This window comes from Pseudophryne corroboree, chromosome 3 (genome assembly GCF_028390025.1).
Source record: "Pseudophryne corroboree isolate aPseCor3 chromosome 3, aPseCor3.hap2, whole genome shotgun sequence".
Taxonomy (NCBI): domain Eukaryota; kingdom Metazoa; phylum Chordata; class Amphibia; order Anura; family Myobatrachidae; genus Pseudophryne; species Pseudophryne corroboree.
The window spans coordinates 133,275,287-133,289,489 of NC_086446.1; the positions used below are offsets into that span (position 1 = coordinate 133,275,287).

A 14,203-nucleotide genomic window follows, 5' to 3' on the forward strand; every position below is an offset into this window, starting at 1 on the left:
CCCATGCCTCAGCAGAGACTGGAGCCTAAGTCCAGCACCTTAGAATGCTTGTCCATGCCACCACATGGACACTTCTGACTGAGAGCTCACAGTTCTGGATCATATAGTTGAGATTATAGGAAAAAATAAATTTGATTAAATCAATACTTGAAAAAAAGTGTCATGTTAAGTGTTTAAAATACAAAAAGTTAAGGAAGTATAAAAAGGTACAAAATTAGCAGCCAATATTAATAAGAAAGAGTTTTTTTATATTTGATTTGCTGTTTAGTGGTCAAAAATGAATTTGACATCAATGACTGTCGTTTTCTCTTGAAAATAATTATGGCAGCAGTGGGATTTGAACCCACGCCTCTAAAGAGAATAGAGCCTTAAACCAGCGCCCTAGACCGCTCGGCCATGCTACCACATGTCTAATTTGACTCCGTAGATCATAGTTTATTATTATACATATTATTTTTAAAGTTTGAAAAGACTCTTGAAATTATAATAAACTGTTTTAAAATCTAGGGCAGATGATGAACTTTTCAACTTACTAATATTTTATTTTAGCAGCTTAGTGGCCTTAGACCGCTCGGCCATGGTACCACTTGGACACTCTTAGCTCACAGATCTGGGTCATATAGCTCAGATTACAGTAAAAACATTTTTTTTAAATCAATACTTAAAAAGAAGAGTCATACCAAAAGTGTTTAAATTATGTACAAAACGTTTTGGAAGGTTAAAAAAAGTACATAAATTAACATAAATTATAAATGAGAAAGGATTTTTTTAATTATTGATTTGCTGTTTAGCAGAGAAAAACACTTTGACATCAATGACTTATTTTTTTCTTAGGAAAAATAATTATGGCGGCAGTAGGTTTTGTACAAATGCCTCCAAAGAAACTGGAACCTTAATCCAGCACTTTGGACAGTGCTGAATTTTATCTCATGCATCTGGACCATATCGACCAGATATTGAGGAGAAAGGACTTTATTATTATTGATTTTCTTATTAGTGGAGAAAATCACTTTGCCATCTCTGACTGATGTTTTATTAGCAAAATCATAATTGCAGCAGTGGGAATCTATCCCATTCCTCAGCAGAGACTGGAGCCTAAGTCCAGCACCTTAGAATGCTTGGCCATGCCACCACATGGACACTTCTGACTGAAAGCTCACAGTTCTGGATCATATAGTTGAGATTATAGGAAAAAAAAAATTTGTTTTAAATCAATACCTGAAAAAAAGTGTCATGTTAAGTGTTTAAAATACAAAAAGTTAAGGAAGTATAAAAAGGTACAAAATTAGCAGACAATATTAATAAGAAAGAATTTTTTAGATTTGATTTGCTGTTTAGTGGAGAAAAACGAATTTGACATCAATGACTGTCGTTTTCTCTTGAAAAGATTTATGGCAGCAGTGGGATGTGAACACACGCCTCCGAAGAGACTGGAGCCTTAATACAGAGCCTTAGACCGCTCAGCCATGCTACCACATGCCTAACTTGACTCCGTAGATCATAGTTTATTATTATACATATAATTTTTAAAGTTTGAGAAGACTATTGAAATTATAAGAAACTGTTTTAAAATCTAGGGCAGATTATGAACTGTTCAATTTACCAATATTTTATTTTAGCAGCTTAGTGGCCTTAGACCGCTCGGCCATGGTACCACATGGACACTCTTAGCTCACAGATCTGGGTCATATAGCTCAGTTTACAGTAAAAAAAAATTTTTTAAATCAATACTTAAAAAGAAGTGTCATATCAAAAGAGTTTAAATTATGTACAAAACATTTTGGAAGGTTAAAAAAAAGTACATAAATTGACATAAAATATTAATGAGAAAGGATTTTTTTAATTATTGATTTGCTGTTTAGCAGAGAAAAACACTTTGACATCAATGACTTATTTTTTCTTTGGAAAAATAATTATGGCGGCAGTAGATTTTGTACCAATGCCTCCAAAGAAACTGGAACCTTAATCCAGCACCTTAGACAGTGCTGAATTTTAGTTCATGCATCTGGATCATATCGACCAGATATTGAGGAGAAAGGACTTTATTATTATTGATCTTCTTATTAGTGGAGAAAATCACTTTGCCATCTCTGACTCATGTTTTATTAGCAAAACCATGATTGCAGCAGTGGGAATCGATCCCATGCCTCAGCAGAGACTGGAGCCTAAGTCCAGCACCTTAGAATGCTTGGCCATGCCACCACATGGACACTTCTGACTGGAAGCTCACTGTTCTGGATCATATAGTTGATATTATAGGAAAACATTTTTTGTTTTAAATCAATACTTGAAAAAAAGTGTCATGTTAAGTGTTTAAAATACAAAAAGTTAAGGAAGTATAAAACGGTACAAAATTAGCAGACAATATTAATAAGAAATAATTTTGTATTATTGATTTACTGTTTAGTGGAGAAAAACATCTTTGACATCAATGACTGTCGTTTTCTCTTGAAAATAATTATGTCAGCAGTGGGATTTGAACCCACGCCTCCAAAGAGACTAGAGCCTTAATCCAGCTCCCTAGACCGCTCGGCCATGCTACCACATGTCTAATTTGACTCCGTAGATCATAGTTTATTATTATACATATTATTTTTAAAGTTTGAGAAGACTCTTGAAATTATAATAAACTGTTTTAAAATCTAGGGCAGATGATGAATTTTTCAACTTACCAATATTTTATTTTAGCAGCTTAGTGGCCTTAGACCGCTCGGCCATGGTACCACTTGGACACTCTTAGCTCACAGATCTGGGTCATATAACTCAGATTACAGTAAAAACATTTTTTTTAAATCAATACTTAAAAAGAAGAGTCATACCAAAAGTGTTTAAATTATGTACAAAACGTTTTGGAAGGTTAAAAAAAGTACATAAATTAACATAAATTATTAATGAGAAAAGATTTTTTTAATTATTGATTTGCTGTTTAGCAGAGAAAAACACTTTGACATCAATAACTTATTTTTTCTTAGGAAAAATAATTATGGCGGCAGTAGGTTTTATACCAATACCTCCAAAGAAACTGGAACCTTAATCCAGCACCTTAGACAGTGCTGAATTTTAGCTCATGCATCTGGACCTTATCGACCAGATATTGAGGAGAAAGGACTTTATTATAATTGATTTTCTTATTAGTGGAGAAAATCACTTTGCCATCTCTGACTGATGTTTTATTAGCAAAATCATAATTGCAGCAGTGGGAATCAATCCCATGCCTCAGCAGAGACTGGAGCCTAAGCCAAGCACCTTAGAATGCTTGGCCATGCCACCACATGGACACTTCTTACTGAAAGCTCACAGTTCTGGATCATATAGTTGAGATTATAGCAAAAAAAAATTTGTTTTAAATCAATACTTGAAAAAAAGTGTCATGTTAAGTGTTTAAAATACAAAAAGTTAAGGAAGTATAAAAAGGTACAAAATTAGCAGACAATATTAATAAGAAATAATTTTTTATATTTGATTTGCTGTTTAGTGGAGAAAAACGAATTTGACATCAATGACTGTCGTTTTCTCTTGAAAAGAATTATGGCAGCAGTGGGATTTGAACACACGCCTCCGAAGAGACTGGATCCTTAATACAGAGCCTTAGACCGCTCAGCCATGCTACCACATGCCTAACTTGACTCCGTAGATCATAGTTTATTATTATACATATTATTTTTAAAGTTTGAGAAGACTCTTGAAATTTTAATAAACTGTTTTAAAATCTAGGGCAGATGATGAACTTTTCAACTTACAAATATTTTATTTTAGCAGCTTAGTGGCCTTAGACCGCTCGGCCATGGTACCACATGGACACTCTTAGCTCACAGATCTTGGTCATATAACTCAGATTACAGTAAAATAATTTTTTTTAAATCAATACTTAAAAAGAAGAGTCATACCAAAAGTGTTTAAATTATGTACAAAACGTTTTGGAAGGTTAAAAAAAGTACATAAATTAACATAAATTATTAATGAGAAAGGATTTTTTTAAGTATTGATTTGCTGTTTAGCGGAGAAATACACTTTGACATCAATGACTTATTATTTCTTAGGAAAAATAATTATGGCGGCAGTAGGTTTTGAACCAATGCCTCCAAAGAAACTGGAACCTTAATCCAGCACTTTAGACAGAGCTGAATTTTAGTTCATGCATCTGGATCATATCGACCAGATATTGAGGAGAAAGGACTTTATTATTATTGATTTTCTTATTAGTGGAGAAAATCACTTTGCCATCTCTGACTGATGTTTTATTAGAAAAATCATGATTGCAGCAGTGGGAATTGATCCCATGCCTCAGCAGAGACTGCAACCTAAATCCAGCACTTTAGAATTCTTGGCCATGCCACCACATGGACACTTCTGACTGAAAGCTCACTGTTCTGGATCATATAGTTGAGATTATAGGGAAAAAAAATTTTGTTTTAAATCAATACTTGAAAAAAAGTGTCATGTTAAGTGTTTAAAATACAAAAAGTTAAGGAAGTATAAAAAGGTACAAAATTAGCAGCCAATATTAATAAGAAAGAGTTTTTTATATTTGATTTGCTGTTTAGTGGAGAAAAACGAATTTGACATCAATGACTGTCGTTTTCTCTTGAAAAGAATTATGGCAGCAGTGGGATTTGAACACACACCTCTGAAGAGACTGGAGCCTTAATCCAGCACCTTAGACCGCTCAGCCATGCTACCACATGCCTAACTTGACTCTGTAGATCATAGTTTATTATTATACATATCATTTTTAAAGTTTGAGAAGACTCTTGAAATTATAAGAAACTGTTTTAAAATCTAGGGCATATTATGAACTGTTCAATTTACCAATATTTTATTTTAGCAGCTTAGTGGCCTTAGACCGCTTGGCCATGGTACCACATGGACACTCTTAGCTCACAGATCTGGGTCATAGCTCAGATTACAGTAAAAACATTTTTTTTAAATCAATACTTAAAAAGAAGTGTCATATCAAAAGTGTTTAAATTATGTACAAAACGTTTTGGAAGATTAAAAAAAGTACATAAATTAACATAAATTATTAATGAGAAAGGATTTTTTTAATTATTGATTTGCTGTTTAGCAGAGAAAAACACTTTGACATCAATAATTTATTTTTTCTTTGTAGAAATAATTATGGCGGCAGTAGGTTTTGCACCAATGCCTCCAAAGAAACTAGAACCTTAATCCAGCACCTTAGACAGTGCTGAATTTTAGCTCATACATCTGGACCATATCGACCTGATATTGAGGAGAAAGGACTTTATTATTATTGATTTTCTTATTAGTGGAGAAAATCACTTTGCCATCTCTGACTGATGTTTTATTAGCAAAATCTTAATTGCAGCAGTGGGAATCTATCGCATTCCTCAGCAGAGACTGGAGCCTAAGTCCAGCACCATAGAATGCTTGGCCATGCCACCACATGGACACTTCTTACTGAAAGCTTACTGTTCTGGATCATATAGTTGAGATTATAGCAAAAAATGTTTGTTTTAAATCAATACTTGAAAAAAAGTGTCATGTTAAGTGTTTAAAATACAAAAAGTTAAGGAAGTATAAAAAGGTACAAAATTAGCAGACAATATTAATAAGAAATAATTTTTTTTATATTTGATTTGCTGTTTAGTGGAGAAAAACGAATTTGACATCAATGACTGTCGTTTTCTCTTGAAAAGAATTATGGCAGCAGTGGGATTTGAACACACGCCTCCGAAGAGACTGGAGCCTTAAACCGCTCAGCCATGCTACCACATGCCTAACTTGACTCCGTAGATCATAGTTTATTATTATACATAATATTTTTAAAGTTTGAGAAGACTCTTGAAATTTTAATAAACTGTTTTAAAATCTAGGGCAGATGATGAACTTTTCAATTTACCAATATTTTATTTTAGCAGCTTAGTGGCCTTAGACCGCTCGGCCATGGTACCACATAGACACTCTTAGCTCACAGATCTGGGTCATATAACTCAGATTACAGTAAAATCATTTTTTTTAAATCAATACTTAAAAAGAAGAGTCATACCAAAAGTGTTTAAATTATGTACAAAACGTTTTGGAAGGTTAAAAAAAGTACATAAATTAACATAAATTATTAATGAGAAAGGATTTTTTTAATTATTGATTTGCTGTTTAGCAGAGAAAAACACTTTGACATCAATGACTTATTTTTTCTTTGTAGAAATAATTATGGTGGCAGTAGGTTTTGTACCAATGCCTCCAAAAAAACTGGAACCTTAATCCAGCACTTTAGACAGTGCTGAATTTTAGCTCATACATCTGGACCATATCGACCAGATATTGAGGAGAAAGGACTTTATTATTATTGATTTTCTTATTAGTGGAGAAAATCACTTTGCCATCTCTGACTGATGTTTTATTAACAAAATCTTAATTGCAGCAGTGGGAATCTATCCCATGCCTCAGCAGAGACTGGAGCCTAAGTCCAGCACCTTAGAATGCTTGGCCATGCCACCACATGGACACTTCTGACTGAAAGCTCACAGTTCTGGATCATATAGTTGAGATTATAGCAAAAAAATGTTTGTTTTAAATCAATACTTGAAAAAAAATGTCATGTTAAGTGTTTAAAATACAAAAAGTTAAGGAAGTATAAAAAGGTACAAAATTAGCAGACAATATTAATAAGAAATAATTTTTTATATTTGATTTGCTGTTTAGTGGAGAAAAACGAATTTGACATCAATGACTGTCGCTTTCTCTTGAAAAGAATTATGGCAGCAGTGGGATTTGAACACACGCCTACGAATAGACTGGAGCCTTAATCCAGAGCCTTAGACCGCTCAGCCATGCTACCACATGCCTAACTTGACTCCGTAGATCATAGTTTATTATTATACATATTATTTTTAAAGTTTGAGAAGACTCTTGAAATTTTAATAAACTGTTTTAAAATCTAGGGCAGATGATGAACTTTTCAATTTACCAATATTTTATTTTAGCAGCTAAGTGGCCTTAGACCGCTCGGCCATTGTACCACATAGACACTCTTAGCTCACAGATCTGGGTCATATAACTCAGATTACAGTAAAATCATTTTTTTTAAATCAATACTTAAAAAGAAGAGTCATACCAAAAGTGTTTAAATTATGTACAAAACGTTTTGGAAGGTTAAAATTATGTACAAAACGTTTTGGAAGATTAAAAAAATACATTAATTAACATAAATTATTAATGAAAAAGGATTTTTTTAATTATTGAATTGCTGTTTAGCAGAGAAAAACACTTTGACATCAATGACTTATTTTTTCTTTGGAAAAATAATTATGGTGGCAGTAGGTTTTGTACCAATGCCTCCAAAGAAACTTGAACCTTAATCCAGCACCTTAGACAGTGCTGAATTTTAGCTCATACATCTGGACCATATCGACCAGATATTGAGGAGAAAGGACTTTATTATTACTGATTTTCTTATTAGTGGAGAAAATCACTTTGCCATCTCTGACTGATGTTTTATTAGCAAAATCTTAATTGCAGCAGTGGGAATCTATCCCATGCCTCACCAGAGACTGGAGCCTAAGCCCAGCACCTTAGAATGCTTGGCCATGCCACCACATGGACACTTCTTACTGAAAGCTCACAGTTCTGGATCATATAGTTGAGATTATAGCAAAAAATGTTTGTTTTAAATCAATACTTGAAAAAAAGTGTCATGTTAAGTGTTTAAAATACAAAAAGTTAAGGAAGTATAAAAAGGTACAAAATTAGCAGACAATATTAATAAGAAATAATTTTTTTATATTTGATTTGCTGTTTAGTGGAGAAAAACGAATTTGACATCAATGACTGTCGTTTTCTCTTGAAAAGAATTATGGCAGCAGTGGGATTTGAACACACGTCTCCGAAGAGACTGGAGCCTTAATCCAGAGCCTTAGACCGCTCAGCCATGCTACCACATGCCTAACTTGACTCCGTAGATCATAGTTTATTATTATACATAATATTTTTAAAGTTTGAGAAGACTCTTGAAATTTTAATAAACTGTTTTAAAATCTAGGGCAGATGATGAACTTTTCAATTTACCAATATTTTATTTTAGCAGCTTAGTGGCCTTAGACAGCTCGGCCATGGTACCACATAGACACTCTTAGCTCACAGATCTGGGTCATATAACTCAGATTACAGTAAAATCATTTTTTTTTAAATCAATACTTAAAAAGAAGAGTCATACCAAAAGTGTTTAAATTATGTACAAAACGTTTTGGAAGGTTAAAAAAAGTACATAAATTAACATAAATTATTAATGAGAAAGGATTTTTTTAATTATTGATTTGCTGTTTAGCAGAGAAAAACACTTTGACATTAATGACTTATTATTTCTTAGGAAAAATAATTATGGCGGCAGTAGGTTTTGAACCAATGCCTCCAAAGAAACTGGAACCTTAATCCAGCACTTTAGACAGAGCTGAATTTTAGTTCATGCATCTGGATCATATCAACCAGATATTGAGGAGAAAGGACTTTATTATTATTGATTTTCTTATTAGTGGAGAAAATCACTTTGCCATCTCTGACTGATGTTTTATTAGCAAAATCATGATTGCAGCAGTGGGAATTGATCCCATGCCTCAGCAGAGACTGGAGCCTAAGTCCAGCACCATAGAATGCTTGGTCATGCCACCACATGGACACTTCTTACTGAAAGCTCACAGTTCTGGATCATATAGTTGAGATTATAGCAAAAAAATGTTTGTTTTAAATCAATACTTGAAAAAAAGTGTCATGTTAAGTGTTTAAAATACAAAAAGTTAAGGAAGTATAAAAAGGTACAAAATTAGCAGACAATATTAATAAGAAAGAATTTTTTAGATTTGATATGCTGTTTAGTGGAGAAAAACGAATTTGACATCAATGACTGTCGTTTTCTCTTGAAAAGAATTATGGCAGCAGTGGGATGTGAACACACGCCTCCGAAGAGACTGGAGCCTTAATACGGAGACTTAGACCGCTCAGCCATGCTACCACATGCCTAACTTGACTCCGTAGATCATAGTTTATTATTATACATATAATTTTTAAAGTTTGAGAAGACTATTGAAATTATAAGAAACTGTTTTAAAATCTAGGGCAGATTATGAACTGTTCAATTTACCAATATTTTATTTTAGCAGCTTAGTGGCCTTAGACCGCTCGGCCATGGTACCACATGGACACTCTTAGCTCACAGATCTGGGTCATATAGCTCAGTTTACAGTAAAAACATTTTTTTTAAATCAATACTTAAAAAGAAGTGTCATATCAAAAGAGTTTAAATTATGTACAAAACATTTTGGAAGGTTAAAAAAAAGTACATAAATTGACATAAAATATTAATGAGAAAGGATTTTTTTAATTATTGATTTGCTGTTTAGCAGAGAAAAACACTTTGACATCAATGACTTATTTTTTCTTTGGAAAAATAATTATGGCGGCACTAGGTTTTGTACCAATGCCTCCAAAGAAACTGGAACCTTAATCCAGCACCTTAGACAGTGCTGAATTTTAGTTCATGCATCTGGATCATATCGACCAGATATTGAGGAGAAAGGACTTTATTATTATTGATTTTCTTATTAGTGGAGAAAATCACTTTGCCATCTCTGACTCATGTTTTATTAGCAAAACCATGATTGCAGCAGTGGGAATAGATCCCATGCCTCAGCAGAGACTGGAGCCTAAGTCCAGCACCTTAGAATGCTTGGCCATGCCACCACATGGACACTTCTGACTGGAAGCTCACTGTTCTGGATCATATAGTTGATATTATAGGAAAACATTTTTTGTTTTAAATCAATACTTGAAAAAAAGTGTCATGTTAAGTGTTTAAAATACAAAAAGTTAAGGAAGTATAAAACGGTACAAAATTAGCAGACAATATTAATAAGAAATAATTTTGTATTATTGATTTACTGTTTAGTGGAGAAAAACATCTTTGACATCAATGACTGTCGTTTTCTCTTGAAAAGAATTATGTCAGCAGTGGGATTTGAACCCACGCCTACAAAGAGACTAGAGCCTTAATCCAGCGCCCTAGACCGCTCGGCCATGCTACCACATGTCTAATTCGACTCCGTAGATCATAGTTTATTATTATACATATTATTTTTAAAGTTTGAGAAGACTCTTGAAATTATAATAAACTGTTTTAAAATCTAGGGCAGATGATGAACTTTTCAACTTACCAATATTTTATTTTAGCAGCTTAGTGGCCTTAGACCGCTCGGCCATGGTACCACTTGGACACTCTTAGCTCACAGATCTGGGTCATATAGCTCAGATTACAGTAAAAACATTTTTTTTAAATCAATACTTAAAAAGAAGAGTCATACCAAAAGTGTTTAAATTATGTACAAAACGTTTTGGAAGGTTAAAAAAAGTACATAAATTAACATAAATTATTAATGAGAAAAGATTTTTTTAATTATTGATTTGCTGTTTAGCAGAGAAAAACACTTTGACATCAATGACTTATTTTTTCTTAGGAAAAATAATTATGGCGGCAGTAGGTTTTATACCAATGCCTCCAAAGAAACTGGAACCTTAATCCAGCACCTTAGACAGTGCTGAATTTTAGCTCATGCATCTGGACCTTATCGACCAGATATTGAGGAGAAAGGACTTTATTATTATTGAGTTTCTTATTAGTGGAGAAAATCACTTTGCCATCTCTGACTGATGTTTTATTAGCAAAATCATAATTGCAGCAGTGGGAATCAATCCCATGCCTCAGCAGAGAATGGAGCCTAAGTCCAGCACCTTAGAATGCTTGGCCATGCCACCACATGGACACTTCTTACTGAAAGCTCACAGTTCTGGATCATATGGTTGAGATTATAGCAAAACATTTTTTGTTTTAAATCAATACTTGAAAAAAAGTGTCATGTTAAGTGTTTAAAATACAAAAAGTTAAGGAAGTATAAAAGGTACAAAATTAGCAGACAATATTAATAAGAAATAATTTTTTATATTTGATTTGCTGTTTAGTGGAGAAAAACGAATTTGACATCAATGACTGTCGTTTTCTCTTGAAAAGAATTATGGCAGCAGTGGGATTTGAACACACGCCTCTGAAGAGACTGGATCCTTAATACAGAGCCTTAGACGGCTCAGCCATGCTACCACATGCCTAACTTGACTCCGTAGATCATAGTTTATTATTATACATATTATTTTTAAAGTTTGAGAAGACTCTTGAAATTTTAATAAACTGTTTTAAAATCTAGGGCAGATGATGAACTTTTCAACTTACAAATATTTTATTTTAGCAGCTTAGTGGCCTTAGACCGCTCGGCCATGGTACCACATGGACATTCTTAGCTCACAGATCTGGGTCATATAACTCAGATTACAGTAAAATAATTTTTTTTAAATCAATACTTAAAAAGAAGAGTCATACCAAAAGTGTTTAAATTATGTACAAAACGTTTTGGAAGGTTAAAAAAAGTACATAAATTAACATAAATTATTAATGAGAAAGGATTTTTTTAAGTATTGATTTGCTGTTTAGCGGAGAAATACACTTTGACATCAATGACTTATTATTTCTTAGGAAAAATAATTATGGCGGCAGTAGGTTTTGAACCAATGCCTCCAAAGAAACTGGAACCTTAATCCAGCACTTTAGACAGAGCTGAATTTTAGTTCATGCATCTGGATCATATCGACCAGATATTGAGGAGAAAGGACTTTATTATTATTGATTTTCTTATTAGTGGAGAAAATCACTTTGCCATCTCTGACTGATGTTTTATTAGAAAAAACATGATTGCAGCAGTGGGAATTGAACCCATGCCCCAGCAGAGACTGCAGCCTAAGTCCAGCATTTTAGAATTCTTGGCCATGCCACCACATGAACACTTCTGACTGAAAGCTCACTGTTCTGGATCATATAGTTGAGATTATAGGGAAAAAAAATTGTTTTAAATCAATACTTGAAAAAAAGTGTCATGTTAAGTGTTTAAAATACAAAAAGTTAAAGAAGTATAAAAAGGTACAAAATTAGCTGCCAATATTAATAAGAAAGTTTTTTATATTTGATTTGCTGTTTAGTGGAGAAAAACGAATTTGACATCAATGACTGTCGGTTTCTCTTGAAAAGAATTATGGCAGCAGTGGGATTTGAACACACACCTCTGAAGAGACTGGAGCCTTAATCCAGCACCTTAGACCGCTCAGCCATGCTACCACATGCCTAATTGACTCCGTAGATCATAGTTTATTATTATACATATCATTTTTAAAGTTTGAGAAGACTCTTGAAATTATAAGAAACTGTTTTAAAATCTAGGGCATATTATGAACTGTTCAATTTACCAATATTTTATTTTAGCAGCTTAGTGGCCTTAGACCGCTCTGCCATGGTACCACATGGATACTCTTAGCTCACAGATCTGGGTCATAGCTCAGATTACAGTAAAAACATTTTTTTAAAATCAATACTTAAAAAGAAGTGTCATATCAAAAGTGTTTAAATTATGTACAAAACGTTTTGGAAGATTAAAAAAAGTACATAAATTAACATAAATTATTAATGAGAAAGGATTTTTTTAATTATTGATTTGCTGTTTAGCAGAGAAAAACACTGACATCAATGACTTATTTTTTCTTTGTAGAAATAATTATGGCGGCAGTAGGTTTTGTACCAATGCCTCCAAAGAAACTGGAACCTTAATCCAGCACCTTAGACAGTGCTGAATTTTAGCTCATACATCTGGACCATATCGACCAGATATTGAGGAGAAAGGACTTTATTATTATTGATTTTCTTATTAGTGGAGAAAATCACTTTGCCATCTCTGACTGATGTTTTATTAGCAAAATCTTAATTGCAGCAGTGGGAATCTATCCCATGCCTCAGCAGAGACTGGAGCCTAAGTCCAGCACCTTAGAATGCTTGGCCATGCCACCACATGGACACTTCTGACTGAAAGCTCACAGTTCTGGATCATATAGTTGAGATTATAGCAAAAAAATGTTTGTTTTAAATCAATACTTGAAAAAAAAGTGTCATGTTAAGTGTTTAAAATACAAAAAGTTAAGGAAGTATAAAAAGGTACAAAATTAGCAGACAATATTAATAAGAAATAATTTTTTTATATTTGATTTGCTGTTTAGTGGAGAAAAACGAATTTGACATCAATGACTGTCGTTTTCTCTTGAAAAGAATTATGGCAGCAGTGGGATTTGAACACACACCTCTGAAGAGACTGGAGCCTTAATCCAGAGCCTTAGACCGCTCAGCCATGCTACCACATGCCTAACTTGACTCCGTAGATCATAGTTTATTATTATACATAATATTTTTAAAGTTTGAGAAGACTCTTGAAATTTTAATAAACTGTTTTAAAATCTAGGGCAGATGATGAACTTTTCAATTTACCAATATTTTATTTTAGCAGCTTAGTGGCCTTAGACCGCTCGGCCATGGTACCACATAGACACTCTTAGCTCACAGATCTGGGTCATATAACTCAGATTACAGTAAAATCATTTTTTTTTAAATCAATACTTAAAAAGAAGAGTCATACCAAAAGTGTTTAAATTATGTACAAAACGTTTTGGAAGGTTAAAAAAAGTACATAAATTAACATAAATTATTAATGAGAAAGGATTTTTTTAAGTATTGATTTGCTGTTTAGCGGAGAAATACACTTTGACATCAATGACTTATTATTTCTTAGGAAAAATAATTATGGCGGCAGTAGGTTTTGAACCAATGCCTCCAAAGAAACTGGAACCTTAATCCAGCACTTTAGACAGAGCTGAATTTTAGTTCATGCATCTGGATCATATCGACCAGATATTGAGGAGAAAGGACTTTATTATTATTGATTTTCTTATTAGTGGAGAAAATCACTTTGCCATCTCTGACTGATGTTTTATTAGAAAAAACATGATTGCAGCAGTGGGAATTGAACCCATGCCCCAGCAGAGACTGCAGCCTAAGTCCAGCATTTTAGAATTCTTGGCCATGCCACCACATGAACACTTCTGACTGAAAGCTCACTGTTCTGGATCATATAGTTGAGATTATAGGGGAAAAAAAAATTGTTTTAAATCAATACTTGAAAAAAAGTGTCATGTTAAGTGTTTAAAATACAAAAAGTTAAAGAAGTATAAAAAGGTACAAAATTAGCTGCCAATATTAATAAGAAAGAGTTTTTTATATTTGATTTGCTGTTTAGTGGAGAAAAACGAATTTGACATCAATGACTGTCGT

The 14,203-nt window shown here is 33.2% G+C and overlaps 5 non-coding genes across 5 annotated transcripts; all 5 read right to left on the bottom strand.

The window, feature by feature from the left end:
* Nucleotides 1-4,598: 4,598 nt before the first annotated feature.
* Nucleotides 4,599-4,680, bottom strand: TRNAL-AAG (transfer RNA leucine (anticodon AAG)). The gene has a single exon. It is a non-coding gene; the product is annotated as a tRNA-Leu (tRNA).
* Nucleotides 4,681-6,720: 2,040 nt separating this feature from the next.
* Nucleotides 6,721-6,802, bottom strand: TRNAL-AAG (transfer RNA leucine (anticodon AAG)). Its single transcript has one exon. It is a non-coding gene; the product is annotated as a tRNA-Leu (tRNA).
* Nucleotides 6,803-7,817: 1,015 nt separating this feature from the next.
* On the bottom strand, nucleotides 7,818-7,899 carry TRNAL-AAG (transfer RNA leucine (anticodon AAG)). The gene has a single exon. It is a non-coding gene; the product is annotated as a tRNA-Leu (tRNA).
* Nucleotides 7,900-12,087: 4,188 nt separating this feature from the next.
* TRNAL-AAG (transfer RNA leucine (anticodon AAG)) lies at nucleotides 12,088-12,169 on the bottom strand. The gene has a single exon. It is a non-coding gene; the product is annotated as a tRNA-Leu (tRNA).
* A 983-nt stretch (nucleotides 12,170-13,152) lies between these two features.
* TRNAL-AAG (transfer RNA leucine (anticodon AAG)) lies at nucleotides 13,153-13,234 on the bottom strand. The gene has a single exon. It is a non-coding gene; the product is annotated as a tRNA-Leu (tRNA).
* Between the last annotated feature and the right edge of the window lie 969 nt (nucleotides 13,235-14,203).